At 33.5% G+C, this 25,365-nt stretch overlaps 1 protein-coding gene across 3 annotated transcripts in view; it reads right to left on the bottom strand.

Moving 5' to 3' along the window:
• CAMKMT (calmodulin-lysine N-methyltransferase) overlaps positions 1-25,365 on the bottom strand; it is a 316,073-nt gene that overhangs the window by 208,111 nt on the left and 82,597 nt on the right. The gene's annotated exons all lie outside the window — the stretch shown is intronic.

The raw sequence follows: 25,365 nt of genomic DNA, 5'->3' as shown, positions 1-25,365 counted from the left end.
TGGGACACATGAGTAATAAATTAGAAGACTTTCATCAGTGTTCATCACCAGGCTTGTCAGAGGACAAGAACAGTGAATTCCCATTTTGTTGTAAGGGCATTAGATAATGTATCTCTCTGATTCACAATAAGTATTTAAAGGACATACAATAAAATTAGAAAAGACAAATCCCATTTTGTAAGGATTTTACTGATTTCTTTGTGTCTTTCACCCCAGAGGAGAACAATTATGAAATATGATATGAATACACTAGACCTTGAGCCTGACTATTTAAAAGTTTCAATTAATTTTAAATGATCAAACAACTTCACTGTTGAAAGACAAGAAATCACAGGTCTTTTATATGATCCTATAAAGTAATAGGCAGAAAGAGGTCACTCTCCAAGGTCAGCATATGTACCACCAGATACACCCACATAAATGGCTACGGAGTCCTGAAGACAGTCCTTGTTAGCATAATTACTCAAATAGAACTTGCAAGTTTCTCCTTATTTCTGCCCACTTGAGTATAAATGGCTGATTATACATATTGTATTTTCTTATAGACATCAAATAATTCAATTTTTTAAAAAGACTGAGTTATAATCGCGTAACTGTAACTAGTCTTAAGTAACAAGATCTCTTACAATGCAAGAGATTTTGCAAATATGTAGTTTACCTATATTTTTACCCCCCCCCCAAAAAAAACCATAGTGCCTTCACTATATCAACCCAAATGGGTGATTTCTGATTATATACTGGAGAGAAATTCTCCCACTCCGCATAATCACCACCAAATTCAAGGATAATTTGGTTATTTCCAACAATCAAATGAGACCAATCTCATATGGGAATATTGGCCAATAATTAAGGAGATATCAGTTGCCTTAGCAACAGATTCCTTCCCAAATAAGCACTGTTTTCATTCAGCAGCCTTTAGCCAAAAGAGGAATTAAATCACTGAAATCAACAATTCCTTTGTTTAGCAAACAGAACCGCTTTCCAGGTCTCAAGAAAACAGACCCCTCACAGTTGGTCCAGCATTGCCCAAGGTAGCAGTCATTTAGTTGAATGAGCCAACCTCTTGAATTACAGGATTTTATCATCAAAACCACTGCTAACAGAACTGCTAGCTTTTGCCAAAGAAACATGACAAAAGAGAATCTCCTAAGTGATATTAATGAATATATTTAGCTTTGTAGATCTTAACCTTACGGAGAGAACGTATATGCGTGTGTTTCTGTCTGTATATACTGATGTAGTTCCAGATGTCTACTTTAGCAAAGGATTAATCAATCCACTCCATTAGCTAATAGTTTCTTATACTTCAGTTTCTAGGTGTAAGAGCCTATCCTCGTATTAGACAATTTAAAGAATGTTTTACATGGGTCATCACCAAAACTGAAAAGAATGAGTAACTACATTTCTAAATGTTGATATAACCCCAGCCAACTTTGCAACCTGCAGTCATGTCACTATATTGAAGCTGTGAAGCTGACTAGGGAGGTTAAGCATTGCTCATTTTCTGATAAATAGTAATAATAATTATTACTAAATTGTTATATAATGCTGATTATTATTACTGATAACAAAAATAAAGGCTCACTATGACTGATCTCTCTTAATAGAAACACATGCTTGAACTCCCAAGGGTTCCCCAGGTTGAATGATCATATCCTAACTACACTCCATGACCACTGATGCCTTTATTTCAAGCTTTCCCCATAATGAATCACCTCACCTTTCCAATCTTCCTCCACCACAACATGCCACTCTACAGACCTACTCTCTTCCCCACACAGGCCGCCGCTCCTTCACCACTGGCCTGGGCTCTTGATTTCTCTTCTTCACCCTGCTCCCCACAGCCAGCAAGGTCTGAGCTGATGTGTCAGAATCCAGTTCTGAGCCCCAGTCTTTGCCTTTCTAGCCCTTCCCTGACTACCTATAGCCCTTCATATTCTCTGTCTCTGTCTCTGCCCCTAATCTTTTTGCTTGTTTCCTTAATATTTTTTAATTATAAGAATAATAAGAATTATAAGGATAATACATGCTCCTCAAAGTAAATTCAAATAATTTGGAGGTGTGTAAAATTTAAAAGAAAGAAAGAAAAGACCCTCTGGTTAGAGGCTTGATTCCCAAAGGTAGTCACTGTTAATAATTTCAGTATGCAGCTTTCAGGTATATTTTTTTCAGATACATGTTTGTTGTTTTGGTTTGTCTGGTTTTTGTTCTTGTTTTCTTCACAAGAATAGTTCTTTGTTACTCTTTCTCTTACCTTTTGTCTTGCCTACATGGAGAAAACTGAGTTTAAAAATGAAATAAAAAAGAATGAATTCCCTGAATCCATCCCATCCCACACACTGAGCTGTACACACATCCACTTTTTATTCCTTTTCCCAAGTATTTTGTTCCCAGTACTATACCATTTACTTTTATGACTATGAGAAATAGAGACTAATTATTTCCAGTCAAATAGAAATGTCTAGTTATCTGTCAACATCCCCAGTATTAATTAATGTGAATGAAATACTCATCAGCTAATAAAATTTAAAACCATAATTTTTGAAGATGTATAAAACCAACTTTTTAATTTACTTTGGAGTCTTTGAGACTGTCTTTGGTTTTAATTCACATTTTGTCTCACTTTTAACAAAGGAATCATAACAAGTACTGCATCTATGAATAATAAATGGGGATGTTCTCCCTTTTCCAATTAAAAAACCCAAATATGAAAATGGCTAAGGTTCTTTGGCTACCAGATAATTCCAGCCAAAGGCTGACACTTAACTTTTAAATCCACTATTGCACTAATAATGCAACAAATGATGCCAACAAATAGCACTGCCAAGAGCACTGACAGTTCTCACTTACAAGTAAATGAGCATATCAGAGTCCCCAGATGCTACACGTTAGACCTAAATGCCTAGTACAACTAAGCATTTACATTACCATACGTTACCATTACTTAGTTAAATGTCATTTCCCAAGTTCCAAAATGGGACAACTACTTTTCTGACTTTACAAATTCATCTATGATGAAGAGAGATAATTCCCTCAGGAAGGTAGAAGACCACCAGATATTAATTAACTCTACCTAAAAGGCTTGGTTATCTCAGGTGCAGAACTGAAAAGCAAGGATATTCATCTCTCATCATCAGTTAATATTTATTGTGTGCCTGCAGGGCATATGGCATCATACGAATCACCTACAAGGGTGGGCTCTAAGGGCTATATTAGGCAAAAGTGGAAAATGCTGTTGTTACTCTACAAAATATACATGAAATTGGACCATATTTTCTACTGAGCTCTCCTTACATATACATAATAAAGTAGGGTGCCAGTGTTTCTTTGAATCAGCAGGGAGTGTTTGCCTTTAACCCTCACTCACCAGACAACAGCTGTTCTTCTCTTCAAGTATTGACAATACTGTGCAATGGTGTCTGAAAAATATGACTGCTGCGTATGCTTTATTGTTATAGGACAGTAAAGGATCAATTCACTTAAAGGGCTTTGATTTATTCTAGAGGAAAAGTATAATAATGTTGGTTAAATTAATAGTCAAATCTTCAGATCAGTCGATATAAAGGATAGTGTAAAGTTGTACTGAGGACTTTAACAACAGAAATCTGAAAAACTTCAAATGCTTTGACAATTTAAAAATTATACACTTGGTTATGGTGCAGCACAACCATGGCCTTATTCTGAATACAAGAGGGAAAAGAATTTTGCTGATGAGGTGTAGGATTATTTATTGCTCTTTACTTTGAGCTACTAGATATCAGATTTCATAAGAAAATATGAGATTCTGCCAAAAACATGCATTTATACGCGGAAAAAGTCTAATTTAATCATTAATAAAAATAAAACTGGATCTATTCAACAGCAGCCGAATATAATGAGAGTCAAACTTTTGGCTGGTGCTGTTCACTGGTGGCTTTCTTTGTGATCTCATACTAACGAGGAATAAGAAATGTGCACATCATTGCTTGAACTAAAGAATGGGGCCTGACCAGTTATTTCAGCCTGGGTCCAAATCTGCCTTGCTCACATTAGCTGGTCAGCAACTGAGAGTGAGTATGAATTGCTTCAGACTGATATCCTTCACCATGAATAAAGGACAGTATCAAAATTAACACTGCAGAGGTTTTAAAAAATTCAAAAGCAGTCAAGTTACCAGAAAATCAAGTGACAACACTTTTTGGTTTAGTCTCTCTTTTTCCAAACTTTTTTTTAATTTAATTTTTTTAATTTTTTAGGTGGCAGTTTCTTTTTACTTATTTATTTATTGGGGGGAGGAATTAGGCTTATTTATTTACTTAATGGTGGTCTGTCCATCATCTCGCTACACCTGACATCATTCAACAGGTATTTCCTGAGCAACCACTGTGTGACATGGGTGAGAGTACTAAATCAAACAGTCCCTGCCTTCAAGGAGCTCTCCACCCAGTGATGTTGTGCTAGTCATGAGTGCGTGTCTCCAACAATGAGAGGCAGACCCAGAGCATGGCTCACAAGAGCTTCACAGAGGGGCACCCAACCTAGCAGGGGCAGCAGGTGAGAGAGGTCAGAGAAGGCTTCCTGAGGATGTTTTCAATTTGTCTAATTAGCCAATTATAAATTTTACCTAATCCATATTTACCATAAAGGAGCCGCCTCTTTCCTATCCTAATAAGTATGTTGTAAGTAACACTAATTCATATTCTTTGAAAGAAACCACATTCTCTTGGTATAATTTAAAGTGCAAAAGGAAAAGGGCTTTAAAAATATTTTTTTTTTTTTGCAAGAAGTGATCCTTTCTAACCTCCCAGTGCACTACTGTCTCAGAACCACTGTGAAGCTCCAGAAGAGCTTTTCTATTATTCCTCCACATCTTGCCCTGTGATGCTCTTCAATCCTGTAAATATAGCAGACAGACAAGGACAGTAAACTGGCAAACTGGCCACTCAGGTAACAAAACATCTCACACCCATTCCAGACAGAGAGCTTGCCATAGAATCTGCTGCAGAACCCTAGAAAAAAATCAGATCCCTCTAAGAAACTTTTCACATTGTAGGAAAATACAGAAAGGGCTGTAAATATATATGTGTATCTAGTGGTACACCCATCATTGTAACAGCCGTGCTGCTTTTTAATTTGAGAAAAATAGTAACCCATCTTTTGTTGATGGCTACTAAACTGAATTTATAAGAGGTATAAAAGAGAAAACGATGGAACATACATCTTATCACCTGTTTTTAATAATCCCTTTCCCCAGATAATTTTATTCTACCCAAGGATACTAAATCTGAGGCAGTACTTCTTATGCACCTCACCCCTCTGGCTCCCGGAGATTACCACACCATCCTGCAGTGATTCTGCACCATCTTGGCTGTCATATCAGAACTTAAACTGCTACACTTAGAGAGAACTTGAGTCCCTGTGGCTCAGAAAATAAAATGGCTTGCCCAAGGTCACACAGCTAATTAGAAGCAAAACAGGTGTTAGTATCCATGTCTGCTAATCCCTTCACTACTCTGAATTCTCAACCAAAAAAACCATCTCAAGTTCCCAAAAGGAAGAGCAAGATGCAATAAACTCTATTTTGCTCTGAATTTCTCTAACATCTGATTCACTTCATTATATTAAAAACAATCTAACACTTAAAATTGCATCTTAACATTGAAGAAGTTTCCAGGTTTATGTCCTAGTCTTTTGTGTTATTAACATTTCACATTCTATATTTGTTATCCCTTGGCAATACACACATTTTTAAAATTTGGACCAAATTCTAGAAAATGAGTGTGTCTAAATTTTTTTAAATCAACAGCAAGAGCAGGGGAGGAAATGAGGTGGTATCTCTCCCTGATCCACCTAAACATAAAGGAAATATATTAAAATACCCCTCACAGAATTTCAAGAGGACACAATTCAAAGAATAAGAATAAATGCAAGTCACCGAGAGTTGACATTTCCGTGACCTAAGCTTGTTGCACACTGTACCTCCTGCTCATGTCTACTGACATCCAGGAGTAAACCCTAAGGGAGTTGTTTTGAGTGAGGGTTTCTGTATGTCTCTTTGAATAGGAATACAAAATGACAGAAAAATAACTCAAAATTGCTATAAAATGAATGGTATTTCCAAATGCGCAAGCAAACAACATGCACTTTAATGTAACACATTTCTTCTTATTTGGCAGTAAGTTAAAACATACGTTGTTTGAAGTTTATATAAAAATGGATGAAAAGGTGTTATTTGTGTTAAAAATGAAACCAAATTACTAAGTGGTTTGAAATCCATGGCTTTTATTATCCAAATGTAGCCAGTTAAAAGTAATGTCACTTGAAGAGTAAAAATAAATTAGGGTTAACAGTTACTGGTTTGCTTGGGGTTTTTTGTTTTGTTTTGTTTTGTTTTGATGAAGGAAATAAACAAAGTAAAAACCTTCAAAAATATGCACTTAGTCATTACAATTTCACAATTTTCTTTAACACAATTCCAAAAAACAAACAACAAAGAAATTTAGTTACCCCTTAAAGTCAAGTACAAATATTTTTTCCTGAAGGCTTTTTCTTTTATGAATTACCAAAGAAAGAGCTGTCAAAAGCTTAGTCTCACTTCAAAAAGGAAAAGTCAGTGGCAGCTGGTAAAAATCAGGTGGTCAAAATGTCCTCACCAACTTGCCCAGGGAAAATTTTCATCAAGAAGAACAACAAAAAAGCAAAAATCATTATTATCAAAAAAATTATTTTTATCATCAATAATGTCATATCAGAACTTGTCTGTCATATTAGAACTTAAACTTTTACAGTTAGAATATCAATAGCTTGATTAGTGCTTTGCAACACAAAAAATAAGAGTATGTACTCTTGAGTTGTTCAGATGGAAAAGACAGAGAAGGAGCAAGTTTTCAAACAGGACTGGAAGAGTAGAAATTCAGAACTAAAACTTAAAAGCGAAAAGAAGTTTTGTTGCTTGGTTTTTAAATACACAGTATACCCAAGGGTATTTGTTTCTTAGGCCTAAGGTTCTGGCATAGACGACTTTCTTCTAAAGTCCTTTTCTAGAACTTCTTTAGGACTCAAAGTAATTTTTATTTCTGTTGATCATTGTTTAATATAGCAAATAATAAGATAGAGTATGTCCCCAAAAGATCTGATAACTTAGCCTTAATAACTACAAAGAAGCATGTTCTGCTACAAATCCCTAAAGGAGGTACAAGTGCCTTAAGGAAAAGCCTATATTTTTATGTATTCTTTAAAGAACTGTATCTCATTTTCCCACTGGGGAAATATTCAATAAAAAATATTTTGTCATGAATTGCATCATCATCATCATCACTGATCAGATCTGAAGATGGACCAAGCAGTAAAAGAAGAGCCAACCTACAAATCAACACCATCACTGATGTTGGGTCCAAGGAAGATGTGTCAAGAGATGTCATCACAATAGTCAATCACTGTTTTTGCCCTCATTTATGTTGGCCAAATATACTTCCAGGTGCAAAACAGCTTAGTTACATTGCTTACTATAAGCAGCATTTTTTTTTTAACTTCTGAAATATTTTTCACATTTTTATTCTTAGCTAGAAATAAGAGGAGTTGAAAAACTTAGAACACTTTAGAAACTTAACAGTTTAATATGGTCCATGTTGGATAGAAGTACTGACATCAAAAAAAAAAAAGGAAAAAGAAAAAATTTTTAAATAATTTAAATTAATAGAAGTTGATAACAACCTTAAGAAGAAATAAACTCTTAAATTATCCATAGACTAAGCTTCATTTGCAAATATGATCAACTTCTGTTAAAATTTCAAATGAATGTTAGAAATTAGTGACTATCCTTCATTCTCACATGCTAGCATTCTGTAGACAAATGAGAACCCAAAAGCTTTATGACAATTTCATTAACCTTCACATAGTCTCTAAGGTTTATGTGTAATACCTCCCTTTTTTCCCTCTGTCCTTCAAAATCCAAAGAGCAATAAAATCCTAATTAAGATCTAGAATGATAACAGTCTCACATCGGTAGTACTCAAACTACTAGTGAGCGCATCACATTTCAAAAAGTTGGTCAGCGGGCATCTGGATTTAAGATGAATCAATTATATGTCAATTATATCTCAATAAAGCTGGAGGGGGAAAGATGAATCAATAGTATTAACAGAACTAAGTCTGGCTATTTAATTTATTTAAAAAGAAAGAAGGAAAACGTTTTCTGAATTTCATGCTTTCCAAGATTTTATGTAAATTTGTTAATAGTTTCAGATAATGTTTATTCTCAACTTACCCTTAAGGCAATTAGTTACCAATCAGACAGGGGGTGCAATGAGCGAGAGAACAGCAGCAAGAAAAGTGTGTGGTTCAGGCTTCACAGTCACAAAAATCATCAAACAGAGGTCATATATATTAGTCACAAGACACAGACTGACCAGAGTGAAAGAAAAACCACCATTACCGTGTACTATGAATTAATATTTTTATAAATTATGCAATCACCCTATGAACAGCTCAATTAAATTGATTTTTGTACTAGAAAAATTGCTTTATTAACTTAGGACATTTAAAATATTCCACAATTTTTGTAACCTTCTTTAGGCATTTTCTTCATTTTTAAAATACATTGGAAGCCAATGGTGCACTAAGGGGTGGGTCATGGTAGAAGTGTTCTACCCCAGTAAAGAGAAATGTTTTTATCACTGGCATTTAAAAAAAAATGTTGGCACATGGTGATAATTAACAGCAGATCAACTTTCAATTTTACTATTTTTAAAAATTCTCTTAATACCCCTTATGGCCCTCGACTGGACTTCCCCTACCACCCCCTCCAGTCTTTGGCATGCCCTGCTGGATATCTCAAAAAATGGAAACAGCTAAGACCTTGTCACAATCTCTGGCATACTCTCCATTTACTTATCATTCTTAACTGACTTCTTCACTGTTTCCATTTCTTCCTTTTCTTCCTTCTGTTCGTTTAATTTTAAGCATTTTACAAAGAAGACAGTAAAGCTGAATTTAGATCTTACTGAATTATTAGGCTGGAATGGGGAGAAATAAAACTAAAATACTGCTCATTTAGTAAAATACTGCTTTCAGAATGTGAGTTATAATACTCATGTGCTCAAAATCCAAAACACTTCAAAATGAAAGTAGAGCTTTTAGTTGCTAGAAAAAAGAGAAAGTGAGCTGTTGGAAATTAAATAATTAAATACTTTTGGAACAGTCTGATTCAAGAGCACTTAACTGTTGCAAAATAATCTGTATGTTTTTTCTTTTCATACAACATGTATGTGTGGAAAAGGATTCTTAATTTCTATGCATCAAAACAAAATACAATAATATAACTGGTTGTTGCACCTGGTACCCAAATCCAACTATGATACATTGTTCCTGTATTAAATGGATAAGATGACATAAAAAAAAAAACCTTGTTCTCATTGAAAGCCTTTTAAAACTTCATTTTAAATTGAATTTTTCTTGTTCTCTATAAAATAATCCAATTTTTCTTATATGTTACCATTATTTCTTCCATTCTGTTATAAAATTTTCAAAGCATAAGAATCACAGTTATTACTTCTCATAGTAATTCATTTGTAAAGTTTGTTTATTATTCTGTCAATGTTAATTCAAGTATTATAATTCTCTATATATCTCATGAGTTCATTTTGGAGTTCTGTCATGACATCATAATATAAAAAGTGTTCCATGATCAAATAGATCTGGAAACCACTAGAGGTAGAGGAAGAACAAAAAATTCCAAAACTCAATAGTACAACAAAACAAGAAAACACTGCCTAGTGAAATCAGTCCAAATTTAGAAAAATAAAAACTGAAATGTTAATAAATATTTTAAATGGGCCTCATAAAACTAAGGCTTTTCTAATTTGTAATAAATATAATTGAACTTGAAAAATGTCCTGGAGAAGACTTTATTTCATAGTAACACAACTGAACATCACTCTACAAATAAGTTACTAAAATAATACAAATATTATTGAATTATATACTACTGGCAGACATACACATTTCATACCCCTAAGGATAGGCAAAATAAACGTATGAAAAACAATGTGTTTTTTGGAGACCTAATGTTGTTACTGCTGGTAGGAGACGTATATTCCATGCCATTCTTCCATATAGCTAAAATATTTTTCATATAATTATATGTGAAAAACCTCAATTTCAGAGCTTTCTTTACACACTACAGAAAATTTAATAAACCAACTGTGAATATGAGGCAAAAACTACCCAAAACCCAAATGCTCCATGATACAAAGAAAATACCAAAGAGCATTTGGAATCTGGACTAGAGGCCATGAATATGAAACTCTACCTGCTGAAGCAGAATTACTTCATTGAGGAAGAGGTGATATCAAAGACTTTAGAAAAGGTGACAGCTGAATCCACTGGAGAGCCACCGTATTGAGTGGCCTCATGGTCTTCTGTCTGTCCACTTGAATGCACAAAATGATGAAATGTGAGGACTCACATCCACTTCACATATCTCATAATTGCCTTCACACAACAAACAATACAAAAGGAAGAATTTCATTTGTCTTCACTCTAGTTATCTGGTTTTGGCACTGTCTTTAAATTAAACAGTTTATATTTGTGATATGACATGCATCTCTGTTCTTAGGACTCTAATGTCAAATTTTCACTTTTACAAAACACAGTTAATTTGACAGAAAGCACACCAATGGTAAAAATATGAAATTCAAGCCTACCTTCTCTATTTGATTATAATCATGACTATAGTTCATATTTCAACTTTGTACAATAAAGGAAATACCAAAAACCCAAAACATTTGGGACACTTACCTGTAATAACTTTGTTATAAAGTTCTTTTCTGGTTTTAAATGATTCAATGGCAATTTAAAAATAACACTAAGTTGTATATTATCAGGAAAAAATGATTTCACATATTATTGAGTAACAAGAGACTTTCAAGAAAAGAACACAATTACTTTGAGAAAAGTGCTGTGTTCTGGAACCAGGAATACCAGGCCTTTTCAAGTTTCTACTTTACTGTAAAACTTCACTACAACAACTACAATTAAAGGCAAGTACCTGAAAAAAGAGTCCCAAATTCTTCTTCCTAATTTTAAGTGCTATCAAGAATTATATATTTCCTAATAATCAAACTATCTACAAAATGGTTAAACACTGGCACTGCTCATGCTATGAATATCTGATTTACATTCATTCGCATAACTGTTTTATTCAGTACGAGGCGCCATGCCGGGCTAGCACTGGGATTTGAATTGTAAACAAGACAGTTACTCCCTCAAGAATCTCACAGTGTCTGGAGGGGGTTGGGGTACACATGCCAAGGATTGGTACTGTGGCGGCACAAAAGAGGAGCACCTGGCCCAAACTTATAGGTCAGGAAAGGCTTTAGGAAGCAGTGGCATCTGTGCTGAGCAACATGTGCTCAAACTCAATAGCTCTAAGTTCTATGACTAAAGCTCCTGGCCTGGACAACATTCAGGTCCACAGACACTACCCCACATAGGTAAAGAAGGGAGCCTGCAGCACCCTGTAGTCCTATGTATGGCATTCTACGAACGACATCAGTATACGCTATGAACTGGTGGCTGAGTGAACACTACTGATGATCTCATCTGTGAACCACCTCCCCCAAGTCAGAAAAAGGGCCTCCAGAGTTCCTGATCCACTTTCTGGCCTATTTTTCCTCTGCTCTCTATTTGAAAAGCTTAAACAAACAAACAAACTCCTGTCACCTCTCTTCTTTTTGTTGTTGTTGTTGTCATAATCTTATTCTGTATCAAATTGTCTTTAACATAAGTTACAACTGATTAAAATTGATAGAAATTTTTTTATCTATTTAAAGAAGAAAAGAACAGCCTCTTTATATACAATATTTTTTGTCTAGAGTCTAGCAAAATAGTACCTTTCATGTAGGAATTCTGCTTAACATAATAAGCAAAAACAAACAATGAAAAAATAAATAAACTAGAGCAAACCCAAATCTCCAAACCCCTTACCTACAAATATCAATATTGAATAAAGCATTAATAACACAAACATAGAATAACTTATTTTGGTTAGAAAGCAGAATGAATACTAAAATTAGTGGCAAAGAAAACCAAAAAAATAAAAACCGAACCCCAAGAAAATAACCAACAATCTTCAGGGGTAAATTCTCCTGCTCAGGGGTCTTCTTTTTTTTTTTTTTTTTTTTTAATTAAACTTGTTTGTGGAAGTACAATCTACATAACAGAAAAACAAAGAAATAATAAAATTGTGGCTGAAAGAATGATCACAAAGTGAACACATCCACATAACCACCACACACTTTAAGAAATGAACGATTACCAGCACCCTTGAAGCCTCCCTTGGGCCATTTCTCTCCTCCCTAGATGTAACCATTATCTTGATCTCTAACACTATAGTTCTATCATCCTTTAAACTTTATATAAATGGAATTCCATTATTATATTGTGTTATTTTGAGTTGGGCACCTTTTGCTCAACCTTATGTTTATGAGATTCATCCAGATTTATATAAAAGTAGCTGATTAATTTTCTCCACTTTTACACTATTCCACTGTACAAATAAACCACAATTTATTTATTTATTCTAATGTTGATGAGCATTTGCATTATTTTCAGTGTTTAGCTACGTGAATAATACTGTGAACATTCTTGTATATGACAACAGTTGGTTTTGTCAGTTTCTTAAATTTTAGTCATTGTCTTGGGGGTGCACTGTTATCTCATTACAGTTTTAATTTGCTTTTCTGTGGTGACTATTTAGGTTTAGTGTCTTTTTCTTTGTCAGCCATTTGGACATCCTGTTTGTAAAGAACTTGATCATGTCTTCTGCATTTGTGAAATTAGATTCTTTCTTTTTCCGTTGACTTGTAAGAATCTATTATATATTCTTGAAACAAGTCGTTTATCAGTCATATACATTGCAAAGATCTCCTGTTCTGTAACTTGCCTTTTCCCTTTCTGAACAGTATCTTTCAGTAACAGAAGTTCCTAATTATAATATAAACCAATTTATCAATCTTTTCCAAATGGTTTTTTTTTATTCTGTTTAAGAAATCTTTGTCTACCTCAGTCATAAAGATATTCTTACATACTTTTTACATTAAGATACTCTCACTTTATTTTAGAACTTCTGTTTTATGCTTCACAGTTAGATTTATAATCCACTTGGAATTGATACTTGTATATGATGTGAGGTAAGGGATCAGGATTTTTTTTTTTCTATAAAGCTAAACTGTTGGCCCAGAATGTTTACTGAAAACACTGTCCATCTCCATTTTTCTGCAGTGCACCTATGCCATTTAATCAAGTTTCCATATATACTTGGGTCTATTTTTGGACTCCACAATGTTCTGTCAGACTCTCATCAATACTTACACCAATACCACACTCTTTAAATTACTGTACCTTTATAATAAGCCTTGATATTCGGTAGTGTAAATCTTCCAACTTTCTTCATTTTTTTCAAGATTACCTTGACTACTATTGGTCCTTTGTGTTTGAGTATAAATATTAGAATCATTTGTCAATTTCTGCTAACAGTACCTCATCTGTCTCCTGCCCAATATCCTCAGATCACTTTGGAACATAGTTCTTCTCATTAGGACTTTGTGTAATAAGGAGCACTAATTTCTACAAAGGAGGAATGGGGTACTAATATCAGGTGCTTCAGATTGAAGGCTTACAGCACTGCTTGAGGAGCAATCCCCTAATTCTTAGAAATTTCCTTCAGCCCTTTAAGGATTTTGTGAGGAAACATTTTTTAAAGAGACAACTATTCAGATTTCTCTAGAAATTTATTTTTATGATTGCCAGCATTATATACTACTAAAGTCTCAGAGGATATTCATACCACCCCTTAAAATTAAAGGGAATCACAGAATTGTTGGAATTTTAGAATGCAAAGGGTATTCTGGGGTTACTCTTTTTTTGATTAAAACCAGTTTTACTTGAAAGGAATACTACTTAGCTATAGAAAATAATAAAATAATGCCATTTGCAGCAACATGGATGGACCTGGAGATTGCCATTCTAAGTGAAATAAGCCAGAAAGAGAAAGAAAAATACCATATGATATCACTTATATGTGGACTCTTAGAAAAAAAAAAAAGACAAACAGACTTATTTATGAAACAGAAACAGACTCACAGACACAGAAAACAAACTTATGGTTACTGGGGGCAGGGAGGAGATGGGAAGTGATAATTTGGGAGTTCAAGATTTGCAGATACTAATAAATATAACATAGATAAACAACAAGTTCATACTCTATAGCACAGGGAACTATATTCAATATCTTGTAGTAACTTATGGTGAAAAAGAACATGAAAACGAATATATTTATATTCATGTATGACTGAAGCATTATGCTGTACACCAGAAATTGACACAACATTGTAAACTGACTATACTTCAATAAAAAATATACAAAGAAAAAAAGTAATTTCTCATATAATCATTTTTGTTTCGTATTATTATGAGAACTGCTACAGCATTATTTTCCCTTAGAACTTCAGCTACATAAATACTTTCATACGTTCATATGCCTCTGAATTCTCAACACTCAACTCACAAACTTTAGAAGCACAGTGGTCTATGATTAGAAGTCAAGAACTTAGGATTCCAGTTTAGGCTGTGCCATCAAGTATTTACAACTACTCCTTTAAAGGCTTTCTATACATACAAGGGCAATTATTGCCTGTTTCTGTATTACATTAATTGGGTGATGACTTTACGACTGTTACAGTCCATTAGACTCCAAAGGACTTCAGGACAGATACTGTTGGATCCCTACACCTTAAAAATTCTGAAGCTCAATGACTGCAGCTGAATTCGTGATTAATTAATTTTGATCTCATCATTGTTTTTACAGAAGGACATAAGAGAGACTAAGAAAAAAATTCTTAAATTGAACGTGTAGTTGGCTTTCAATGTTAAAGTAGGGAAGCTAAACTTTACACTGGGCTTTGTTATCCCCATACTGCCTTTTTAAGTGCGAGAGCAGATGGGGCAGGTGAGTCAGGCCTGAAGGGGAAAATGTCTTGCAGGAGTTTTCATTGTGTTTTCATACGATGCTAAGCGCGTATCTTGCCCACAGCATGCATGCTATGTATACTTGTTGATTTGACTTAAGAGCACTCGAAGCTATAGCATTGGCATCATAATTCTTTATGGTAGAGTTGGTGCCTTTTACGATGTTAACTTTAGGCAGAGCCTGATTTTATATGCCCAGGACTCAACGGGCCCTTTTTGTGGGTCATGACATCAGATGCATATGAAGACAATGTGCCATCCACGAAAGGAAAGAACAATTTCCCCAGATACTGGAATACTTGGCATGTTTATGATACTAATTGCCCTTTCCAATCATCACTCTCCCCACATAGAAAAAAAAAAATGCTCATTAATAATACGCAACATGGATTCTAAAGAGTTTTAGGCCTGTGAAAGAACAGGGCTCTCCTGGGATAAGACAATTTCTAGGATCCAAGAATTTGTTGAAAGCCACTGGGGGAAAAAGGTGCCTGAGGCCCTGTTATTTGAAATTATCCTACTCAGAAAGGAACTATGCTTATATAATAATATTTTAGCTCACTGTTTTTAAATAATAAATATCCTTACTTAAATTTACAGAATTAATATTTTAACACTTTCATTTATTGGGAACCTAAGCAACCAGAAAACTCAATCATTGTCCAATTCTTTTCCCTCATAAACAGGACTCTCAAATAGCAAAAGATGATCATGATGGTAATCGGTTAAACTAAAGATCCCAACGGGCCTCCTGAATAACTTTTTTTAGAAGCAATTACCTTTTAGTATGTGTCTAAAGTTATCTTATATTCTAAAGCTTACAAAACTGGTCACATGTGTAGTGTGTATGGATGGATAATTGGTTAAACAGAAAAACTCAATTAATGAGAAATTCTACTCATCAACCATTACATCAAGGGTTTATTGTATCTGCTGCTTTCTCCAATTCAGACCTATCAGTCACTGTGCTTCCTCTCTTGAAAGTCTTTCCCTATCAGTCTGTCATCTTAAGCCCAAAAATTCCCCTCAGAATATGCAAGTTAAACTTATTCTGTCCTTTGAAACATGTAAACAGTTTCTGTGAACATCTTTTAGGTAACGTTCCACAATATTAGAGTTTGCTATTACTGAATATGATGAAGTAAAATGCAAAATCATTTTTAAATAGGTCAGCAGAACTTTTAATTATAAGAAATTGAAAAGAAATACTAACACTTGGGTTTAAGTGAGTCTAAACCATTCAAGAATAACCAAATATCTCGTTTTCTTTTTCCATATTTATGATGCCTAAAATGTTTTTACTTTATTTTTTAAATCTACATACATTTCAATTACTGAAAACAATTCCAAGTAATCATAGTATCTGACTCATCAAAAGCTTTTTCATTCAGCAAAATAATTTTACTTACAAAAAGTAAAATCAACTTTAATATTAGGGAATATCTTGTTAAACAGCAATATAAATTCCTTGAAGGACATAAACCATGTTACTAAAATACTTCATAAAATTTACAAACTAGAGCTAGGTGATCACCTTTATGTTAACAATTACGTCAGAAACTAAGAAATTGAGATCAATTTTAACAAAAGTTTCTAAAAAAAGAATTGCAAAAAAAAAATTCATTTTGTAATATCTTGGTGTGTATCTGGCTGAAATATTTTTAAAGAGAGAATACAATGCTAACAGATAACCAAAAGAGCCTTGCTGTAAAGTGATGGATTTTGGCTATGCCGTTAGCTATTTTAAATATGCCAAAAACAACAGCAAGGACAAAAGAAATATATTTATACATAATTAAATTATCAATATGCCATCAAAAATAGATTTCATGTGAACATATAAATTAAGAGTATTCAAAAATAATTTGTACTCTTGCTCCTAGTAACTGCTTTAAAAAACAACATGGATTTGTTAAGCAGCAGACAATAGATAGACAATAAGAGCATGGAAGGTTCCTAGCAAACATTTTTCTTTTATAATTCTGTTTCCTTTCATACCCATCAAATGCAATGTGAAGATATATGTAACACTCAACATTCTTTATGAAAAACACCATTCTGAACATACAGGTGAATGAATGTTTTGATATGTGGAATGATAGATACAGGCATATATCTTTTAACTTGTATAATCCAAATGTTTCATACTTCATAAAGCTACAGTTCCTTTATCTATAAGAAATGTACACATGCACATCTGTATATGATATATATAATGTATATAAATATGTATGTTTTAATTTTAGTTTGATAATGTATTACTTCTTAGAAGTACGTTAATTCCAAAAACTAAGATTCAATAGCACTTAAAAGGTGTCTAATTAATAAAAACAAGTCAGCTTCAAAAGAGTGAGAGTTTAACTTCTTCCTTTCAAGATATATTAGATTCTCATATATTGAAGTTAATTTACTATTCTGTTATCTCAAATGATAAAGAGAACCTAGTCTTTCCTAAATTTAAAAGAAAGATAAGGAGTTCCCAGATTTTGGTATTAATTTAAATAAATTATGGTTTTAAAGTTACTGGATAATGTATTTGAACAATAAGGCAAAGGTTAATAAATTTCTGAATAAACATTTCAGGTAAACTTAACTGTTTTAACCTGAACCAAAACACTAGTTTCATTTAGGATTTTGCAACACTCTGAATTAAATAACTGACAAGGAAAAAAATTTTAAATAAATCACTTTGGACATTAAAATGAAATGAGTAACAAACTTTATACCTAGTGCAGAGTTAATCTTGGAGGTCTGTGTGTGTGTGTCACAGCTATACTGATAATGACTCTGCAGCTTCTCAGAGGCAAGAGGTGATTGTATCACTCTAAGAGTGCTTACTTACTTCCTCAGTTCTGAGTCCACTAGTGGGAAACCACGGTATTTATTAAAGACAGTTACAAAATCACTTTATAGGTGCTACAATTTGGTTCAAAGCCTCCTAGAAGTTGAATGGCAATGTTAAACCATTAACCACTCAGCTCCTGAACATGAGGAAAATCATGCTTGTATAGCAACCAGAATTTCCTTCCCAAGACTGCATCGGCAGTAAAAATCAATCATGGATTATTCTTGTAATTAATGGGGAAAAGGGAAAAGGAAAAAAATGTTTCTATCTTGTTTTTCTCTCTGATTACCTAGAGATTTATACTTCATAAAGTAACACCATAAAATTATGGCTGTGAACAACACTTGTTTGGGGACATGATTTAAAATATAAAATGGAACTTGAAAGAAAGAAAGGCCACTTAAACCTTAAAAGAGACACTAAAAACTAAAGGTAATTTTCTCATGTATCACATTTCAAAGAAGAGTCCTTACAGGATAAAGATCACATGAGTTCATGACAGCTTTATTCTTAGACCCGCAAATCAAGCCATTGTTGTGCTCTGAAACTACGGGAACTGGTGCCACCTATAGGATGTGAACGATAATGACAGTGCCTTACTCAGCAGTACCCTCTATTGGGGACGGAAAAGTGCTGAAATGTGTAAGCACTTTTCTTAACAGCAGGTGGCCTCACTTTTGCTACAGATTTACCTCAAAGACGTTGGTTTAAAAGCTTTTTCATGTTTTGTAAAATAAACTCCAACTTCTGCCTGAATCTAAAGTTGCTAGGTGATTGGAGATAGGAAAAAATACAGTCTTGAACTGGGCAAATTCACTTCCATAAACAGTTTCACAAAGTGTAGCCCCGTTGCTAATCTGATGTCACTTGGTGCCAAGCTGTACCAACAAGGCCACAAAAGAGAGAGGCATTCTGCTGTAACTCACTGCAAAGGGACAAGATTAAGGAAAGTGTTTATAGAGTGTAAAATGCAAGTTACCACAATTAGTCCCATTTTCCTAGAATTTATTATACTTTGTAATGAAATAACCACAAAGCTGACAGTTTCTTGTGGCATTCTTGGGTAATTTTAAGCAAATTTACACATTGTTTACTACTGAGAATTCAAAAACTCAAACCTTCATGTGCAATAACATATACAAAAAAGGCCAACACAATTTCTCTTGGAAAAGAAAATCAATTAATTTTCCTATGTTTTTATCATAATCATCAAATGACAAAACAAAGGCTTTTCTTTTGTTTTATGTTGTCCATACTAATTCATTAAAATAGCCAATGCCTTTACTATTGTTAAAGATTGGAGAACATTTTAAGTGTTCAAAAATAAAAGGTGTTATAACCAAGGGCAGAAGTAAAGAATTTTGTTTGACATATTCAAGAGCCAAAATAAAGTAGGCTTATAAAGCAAAGAAAATCTTCTAACAAAAAAACATTCAGACAGAGTCAAGTAGCACTCGCAGTATGAAAATAAATAAATATCACCCACTATATTGCTATCGACATGCCATCAACTGACAATTTTGAATTCAACAGCAAGATACTGCAAATACTAAACTCTAACCTTCCATCTGTAATTACAGCAAATGCCAAGAAAAAAATATAGACCTCAGGACAAAACACGGAAACAAAACAATACTATGAAAAACTAAAGAAAATTATTATAGAAATGTTGAATATTCCTGAAATTTTAGGTGAATATTGAAAAGTTTGGCCGACGCTCCAGATGTTTATCATGTTTCTGTAGAAAAAAAGCTTGTGATTTGTTAATGAGTATCATTCTGACCTTTGGTCACAAAACCACAGATTCCCACAAAACACAGATTCACATATTAATACACTGGCTCTTAATTTTACACTCATATAATTTATACATGCCATATAATTAATTAACTCTACGGTATATATAAATTCTTTAAGGCCACTGAAATAAATTGTCACTGCAGCTCACATACACCATGTTTGCCATTTAAGTCTCTACACAGAAGAATCATCCCCCTCTTTGTGTGACATAGCTTGCTAATGCCGTGAGTTCTCACGCTAACATCTTCCACCTGGGATGAGGCTAGCCCACACCTCCCCATCATAAACATGCTGATTGTCCTGAATTTAGACCTATCACCTTAATTTTTTCTTTATGTGTTTCTACATGTCTGGCCACCATCTTCTTAAAATGACTATTCTGTGCTACTGACAAAAGCCCTGGCTGTCTTTCAAACCCTTCATAGTTGAGAAGTGGCAGCTAGGTAAGCAGAGAATAGAAGAAACTGTAAGTGATCAATCAATGTACTAGTAAAACTGAATTCCAGATAACTGGGATTTACATCTATACTTTCAAGTTTTAATGTTTTTTTCCAGCTATCTACACAAGTTATTTTTGAATTATTTATTCAATCATTTGTTTCAACTTTAATTTTTTTTTAAATTTTCCCAGAGAGGGTAAGTATAGTTTTAGAATAGTTTTTATTTGTAACAGGGTTAAACAAATTTTTCTGATATATTTGAATGTAAACACAATCATTGTACTGAAACTAATATACCAGCTCTTACAAATATCCACTGGTTCTCAGGATGGATATATGTGTATACCCTGATCCTAGGCTTTTCCAAACTTTATAATGGCATTGTGGGTTGGTCTGCTATAAAATGATCTGCTTTATTAGGTCAAATCTCCAATTTCCTATTAACTCAATAATGAACTGTATTAAACTGGACTTTTATTGCGTGTTTTTAAAAAGACTGATTAGATATGCAGACGGGCAGAACTGTATGAGGTACTTACATTTTCAAAAAGTTTTTCAAATTTCATTTACACGTTATTTTTATTTTCCTAAATTCTCTGTATCCTTACTACAAATACTTTCTCAGAGTCTATGACCCAAAGCAATTGCTGATGTAACTGTGTAAAAACTTTATTACTTCAATAATGTCAGTTGGATAATAATAATAGCTATGATATAGTTTGTACCTACCATTTGTCATGTGCTAGGGGCTTTTTACTCAAAAGCATTGATCCTTAGACCAGTTCTATGAAATCTTGTTTCCATTTTACAGATGAAGAAACTGAAAGACAGGGAAATTACATGACTTGCCCAAGGCCACCAGGCCTATAGATTACAAATATTTTTTTAAAAATTATTTTGTTGGTGTTGGGGGGGTGATAATTAGGTTATTTATTTATTTATTTATTTAAATGGAGGTGCTGGGGATTGAACCCAGGACCTCCTGCATGCACTCTACCACTGAGCTATCCCCTCCCCCTAGATTACAAAGTAAGTGCTCCTTCCATAAGCAACTATGGATATAATTTAATTCAATTGAAAACAAAAATTATTTGAGTAACTGCTACATGAAACACATGATGCTAATGCAATTTTTTTACAAGACAGTTTATTTTACAAAGCTGGGTCACTCAAAATTCTTAAAAATGCATAAAACATCATAAAAACCTAAATGTAAAAAGATTTAAAATTTCATTTATATTCTTGATATACATTATCACACAGCAATCTCAGAGCAAAAAAAAGGGATTCATCAGCTTTGTAGCTGATGCTACAAAGTCATTATTTATTTCATTTTAAGAACATATTACAATATGCAAACCCATAAAGGGACCCCATATTGATAATGAGTGGGATCATTTGAATTTGCAATGTTCTTGATCTTGAAGGAATTAATAACCTCCTACCTCATTTTTTTCAACAACATACTTTTACCACTTTTGCAGTGTCTTCATTTTGAAAGCACTTGGAATAAACAGTTTAAAAACTGTAATTTTCTTTGTAGGTGCAGTATTAAATTGCAATATCAACTCAAGCACCAAAGAACAGTAGTGCTACCCTGAGGAAAAAGGCATTTTAGATGTCTTAAATATATTAAGAGGAAGGCTTTTTAAAAAATCAAGTAAAGGCATCTCATTCTTTTTTTTAAAGTGATTAATCCTGTTTTACACAAAAAAATCAAGTGCAATAATATTTCAGTCATACGTTACATAATAAGAAACAAAAGAAAAGGTTTTGAAGGATATCCTAAAGCTTTGGTTCTAAGGGACATAGGTAGGTGAGCAGATGGTTCTTGGCAAGTGCAGTCAGACTATTTCCCCTTCAGAAATTCCTAAATGATGATTCATTTTGATTTGAAGGGTACTGTTGATATGCCTACCATATGCCTCTAGTAAATCAAAATGAAAATGAGATCATGTATGAGGCTTTTTGAATGAAATTTTCCTTTAAAATAGTGGGTTATTCAACAAGCTTCTCCCCTTTGGGGGCCATCCTCACAACATACACTGGATATTGCTAGCTCTGCTTTGGGGACACCAGTTGATTCTTTCCAAAAATTCTACCCACTCCTACCTATGTTTACAAACTCCTACTTTAAAAATAAGGCCAGTCTTATATTCCTCTATTCAAGATAACAAGTTCCTATGATTTACTAAGACTTTCTTTTTATTTTTGTTAAGTTTTCATTTATCTCCTTTAAAAATTTAAATCAGATATTAATACAATTTATTAAATGTTCAATGGGATATAAAAGAACATGATGGATACTAAACTAATGTCACATGCTATACAGAAAGATTATATTTAGGCTCTCTCAACTATATATTTTTTGGTAAATACTAGAATCAAGTTTGTTCAAATAATAGTAATAATAATTTTCCTGAATCACACCTATCACTCAGGTCTTATTATTCTTGTGCCTAGGCAGTGTTGTTTATAAGTATTCAGTTTACATATTGAGGTATTAAGTAAGGCAAAATTACTAGCTTGAGGAGCTTATATTCTAGCAATATAAGAGAGCAAACGTGGGCTTTCCAATAGAAAGTGTTTCAGTGAATCTACAGCGGTGTCAATGCAATTGACAGAGATAATATAAATGCTATTTGGAATACAGAGGAATAGCACTTCGTCTAGGGGGGTGAGGAAGATCAGGAAAGACACCCAGCAGAGCTGTTTGCTGAATTTGAATCTGAAGCAGTCACTGCTTTAGAGATTTGAGATACAGCTGGGTTGACATATAGGAATTAAATAGTAACAAAAGATGTTGACCTGGTTATATAAATGTATATTTTTAAATTATTCTAGCACATGACTAGTTTTTTTTTTCTCTAAATGTTTGTTTTGTACTCTTAATTTCTATTAGGTTCAAGAGATATTTTATAATTCCGAAGACCTATGATGTTTATTGTGATGCTCATATATCATGTATGATGTGACGAAACTAATGGAGTTCCAAAACAATCATTCTTTTACCATGTGCTGCTAGTAGGCAGATAACCTGTGCTAGAGCTCATGTAATTGCTGCTTGATAGTATTCAATTTGGATGGTGCTTGACAGATAATCTCTAAATGGAACAATTGGTTTCAGTTTGCTGGTTGAAAGGCAGTTGAAAGGAAGGGCACAGATAAATGATGGGTACCCCATTAACAAAAAATCAGCCATAGAGGACTATGATTCTAGCAAGTTTACTACCTCTGTGGGTAGTTAGATTTTCTCATAAACTGTTTTAGCTTTTGTCATTTAGGTTTCTACCACATAGTTTACTTATCCCACATTAAAGTGTAAACTCCCCAGGGATAAAGGGTTGCTTTTATATTTTGTAACCTCAGAGTATCTATTTAAAAATTCGACACAGAGTAAAATCATGGGATGGAAATATTTCATTGTCCAAAATGTTATTTCCTATTAAATGGAATTTGTTGTATATAACTTAAATTTTCTCCAGATAATTTTTTTCTCTAAATCTATTTTTCTTTTTCCTTATATTTATTTTTTATTTTTATTTTTTATCGAAGTATAGTTGATGTACAATATGTAAGTTACAGGTGTACAGTATAGTGATTCTCAATTTTTAAAGCCTCTAATTTCACATTGTAAAATTTAATGTTTTACAGAATTATTTCTAAAATGTACTAAACATAGTGCTCTTTATAAAAAAACAAGTACTGTATTAACCCATCACTATGATCCTTCTCCAACAATAAAACTGTTTGTTTAGATCTAATTTGTTAGTGATTCAATGTTTAATTTTTAAAACAGATTAAAATCTATTAATAAGGTTTCAATTATATAAATTATTTGATTTCTTAATACGAGGGCTATACGTTTTCTTAAAGTGAAATGGAAAGCAAATGCCCACAAAAACATACTTTGGCCAATGAGAATCCATGTCCCTGGTTTTCTTTTTAGTAATGATTGATAGGAGGATGTACCACACTGCAGTTCAATTTCCCCAATAGAAATATTCCTTCTGCCCCCCTCCTCCAAATCCAAGAGGAACTGAAAGAAACATGATAGAGCTATCCATTCGGACACACTGTATTCAAAAAGTGAAGGCTAAATCAGCTGCTCCCCAACTTTCCTCTCCTCTAGTTCATTCTTCATGATGGTAACTGAAAAGGTCTGGTCACATTATCAATCTTAGCAGAAGTAGGAAGGAAACGTGCTCAGATTTAAAAGCAGCTAGGAAAAATACAACTTGATGATTATGGAAGGAGGTAATAAGTGTATATAAATAAATATCTTATTATTTGACTCCATCATTTATCTCATCAACACATAACTTGTTTTGTCTGGAGAATCGAAGTCTGTCAAAAGCCAAATTTCAAAAGGCTGTTTTCTGACCTGCATTATTTCAAAAAAGCAATCTCTTCTTTCTTATACCTGCCTGCCCCCTCTACCAATGGTGGCCTCTACATGAAGGAACCATGTCTTACTTTTCTGTATCCTCAGGGTCTGGCTTACATTATCACCTCTAAATATTTGTTAAAGTGAAAGAGAAGACATGGAATATTTGTGTTATAAATTATTTGGATAGTATATTTTAGTGCAAAGAGTGTTTTGAAGGCTGATACACAAGTTCAAACCCTGGACAAGTTATTAGATTGAGCCCCCTGACAATAGAAGTAATAGCTACCATTTATTAAATGTCTACTATGGTATATACTTTATATACATTATCTCATTTAATCTTCACAACAAGAAATAATAACCATTCAAATGAACTTCAAAAGTGAATTCCATGTACTGGTTAAAATAGGGTTGTTTATTTTATTATTCAGGGAAAAATCATAAAGAATTCCTTTGAAAATCTTCACAATTCCTTGAAGTAAGGTGCTATTTTTAATCTTCTTTTTACCTATGAGAAAGCCAAGACTGAGACAGCAGTGATCTGATCAGTCACACAGCTAGTCAGTAGTTAACGTTTACTCCATCTAATTACTCAACTCCGAAGTCCATGTTATTTCTAATATGTCAATTTATTTTCCTAATGCCTACAAAATGGGGATAATAGTATCTACTACACAGGGTTATTGTAAAGTTTACTTCTAAAAGAAATATGTAAAAACACAATGGCTACCCACAGAGTAAACATTTTATACAGATTAGCTTTCTTACTTCATCACCCAACTGATCCCCTTGTTTTGAGGGTCTATAATACCTAACAAATACTCAAATACCTACTCTTTCTCTATACACACACACACACACACACACATATACACACACACATA

This window comes from Camelus bactrianus, chromosome 15 (assembly GCF_048773025.1).
Source record: "Camelus bactrianus isolate YW-2024 breed Bactrian camel chromosome 15, ASM4877302v1, whole genome shotgun sequence".
Classification (NCBI taxonomy): domain Eukaryota; kingdom Metazoa; phylum Chordata; class Mammalia; order Artiodactyla; family Camelidae; genus Camelus; species Camelus bactrianus.
Note: the sequence above shows the minus strand (reverse complement) of the source record. Positions and strands in the feature narration are given on the sequence as shown.